The following is a 2,735-nucleotide window of genomic DNA, read 5'->3' as shown; positions in this document are numbered from 1 at the left end:
AATAATAATAATAATAATGATAATAATAATAATAATAATAATAAGAAGAAGAAGAAGAACAACAACAACAACAACACGTCTTTTATCGATTCCAAAACAATAAAAAACAAAGTTGACCGCTAAACTTCTGCAATATTTGAACCCAGACTTTAGTCATCCCGAATCAATACCGAAAAGCATTCTTTTCGACGCTCTAACAATGTATCCAATTGTGTGTGTGTGTATGTGTGTGTGTGTGTATGCGCACGCGCGTATATTATACACATTATACAAATTATACAAACATACATACATACATACATTTATACAGATAGATAGATAGATAGATAGATAGATAGATAGATAGATAGATAGATAGATAGATAGATAGATTAGGTTGTTGAAGCTTGCTTCAAGAATTGTGGGATAGAAACAGTAATTTAAAAAGCTACTACACTGAAATTAAGGAACTATCACTAAACTTTTACATAAAGAAATTATTATTTAACCGACATTTCAGGTAAAATATCATTTTTTTTTCAAAGAGAGAGTAGAACAGAAAACGCCTCTGAGTTCGACACATTTTTTTTTATCTATATGGGATGGGAAAAGTATGTTAGTGAAGTGTGAAGAAAGTGGGTCTCTGTAAAGCATTGCATGGCGTATATTACGTAAGATAACGGCCACGTGTGCGCGACGGAAAGGTGATGTCAAATGTGCTGTTGTAGGGATGCCTATCTGTTGTTGATTGGTCTGTGATGTCTAATAAAGCTAGCTTATTTGGCCCACAAGTTAGACATTTCGGTGTGCAACTCGGACATCACTCACGATACTTCGGCTCCGACTTCCATTAAAATTATATACAACTGACCCACACTGATTCCTCCTTACGGACACTTATAGAGGAAACGACTCTCCACCACCGCCACCACTACCCCCAACTCTCCGATGCCTAAAAACCTACTCCCACAGACCATCTGACATATCTCCTGCGAGCTCACATGGTTACCCAGATACAATGCAACAAATGTAATCGATGTTACACCGGCAGCACAATGTGGCATTTCAATATTCAAAGACCACTTCTATATATATATATATATATATATATATCTCATCTATTGGAACAGTACAAATACATGCCAGAGCCGAAATAAGTTGCTATCAAATTAACAGAGCTGCAAGCTGAAACTTGAAAGACAGTGGGTCTTGTTTGGTATTTTCTTTACGAGGAAACTCTGTGAATGAGTGAAATACTAATTAAATCCTAAGGCCGCATCACGAAACAGATGAAATATTTCATAATATGGCGTATGAGTACAATAAGAATTTAACTCGTAGAAAAGTGAGTTCACATGCTGTTATCGATCTCTAGTCTAAAATATTACCTTTATTTATACAGTAGTTTTTTTTTAAAAAAGACACATTTCAATAGAAAAAAAAAATTACTCTTTCTAGGAAAACAGGATGGTCTCGACAGAAATGCTTTCATTGCTACACCTCTTCTATTCCTGCGTCAAGTTATTCTTCTTTCTTTTGTATCCAAATGCTGGACTAATGGTTATGGTTTTGCGCTCACGATCGCAAATTCGTGGCTTCGATTCCGAGATCAGAAAGCGCGTTATGTTCTTGAACAAAATACGTCACTTCCTGTCGCTCCAGTCCATTCAGCTCTAAATAATTAAACCTGCGACGGACTGGAATCGTTTACTGAAGAAATGTTCTAATATCTTAGTAACTTATGTGTCATGAATACCGGGTAACCGGCCCTATGAGTCATAAGACTCAAGACAGTAATCTTTTCTACTCTAGGCACAATGCCCGAAATTTTGGGAGAGGGGGCTAGTCGATTAGATCGACACCAGTACACAGCCGGTACTTAATTTATCGACCCCGAAAGGATGAAAGGCAAAGTCAAACTCGGCGGAATTTGAACTCAGAACGTAAAAATAGACGAAATGCCGCTAAGCATTTTGCCCGGCATGCTAACACTTCTGCCAGCTCGCCACCTTAGACTCAAGACAGTATGTCTAGGGAATGATCATGATATATTCAAATATGCCCAAAGAAAGCATGAATGCTAAAAAAAAACATATTTTAATCAAATATATATAAGATCCAAGGATCGAGACGTAGGAAGAAGGTTAGCTTCAAGCAAACCGTAGTAAATATAACAAAAGACCTTCAGGGGCAATAGTGGTTTATTGAGATGAAAGGTTGTGGATTTTTTTCTTACCGAATTACGATAAATTGAAAAAGTCTTTTTTTTTTATATTTCACGGTAGGCAACGAGGATTGCCGAGTGTGTGAATAAGAATACAAGAGTTACAGAATGGAGTAGATAAGATCCGGGCTACATATGTTTCATAACGAGCAGAACTTCGGTAGTGGTAAAAACCAAGCGAGGTGTATACCGCAAGCTACTCTTCGGGGCAAGGATATCTTGATTAAATGAAAGATACCCTTGGCTTGAAGAGTAGCCGGCGGTATGCACCTCGCTTGAATATTTACCACTTCCCAGGTTCTGCTCGCTATGAAGCATATGTAGCCAGAATATTATCTACTCCATTCCTTCTCTCTTATATATATATATATATATATATATATATATATATATAAACAGCAAGTTGCTATGTTTCACCAAAAAGGAGAATTATAATTGTCACTGAACGTGACCAGGGTGTTAAGAAACACCTACATTGCTAGAAATACGAGCTAAAATGCTATAATGCTGCAGTTAACACACATGAATGAAA

At 36.9% G+C, this 2,735-nt stretch overlaps 1 protein-coding gene across 1 annotated transcript in view; it reads right to left on the bottom strand.

Moving 5' to 3' along the window:
• LOC106882443 (syntaxin-8) overlaps positions 1 to 2,735 on the bottom strand; it is a 60,129-nt gene that overhangs the window by 1,355 nt on the left and 56,039 nt on the right. The window lies entirely within an intron of this gene.

This window comes from Octopus bimaculoides, chromosome 8 (genome assembly GCF_001194135.2).
Source record: "Octopus bimaculoides isolate UCB-OBI-ISO-001 chromosome 8, ASM119413v2, whole genome shotgun sequence".
Taxonomy (NCBI): Eukaryota; Metazoa; Mollusca; class Cephalopoda; order Octopoda; family Octopodidae; genus Octopus; species Octopus bimaculoides.
The sequence above is the reverse complement of the archived record's forward strand: the minus strand, read 5'-3'. Positions and strand labels throughout refer to the sequence as shown.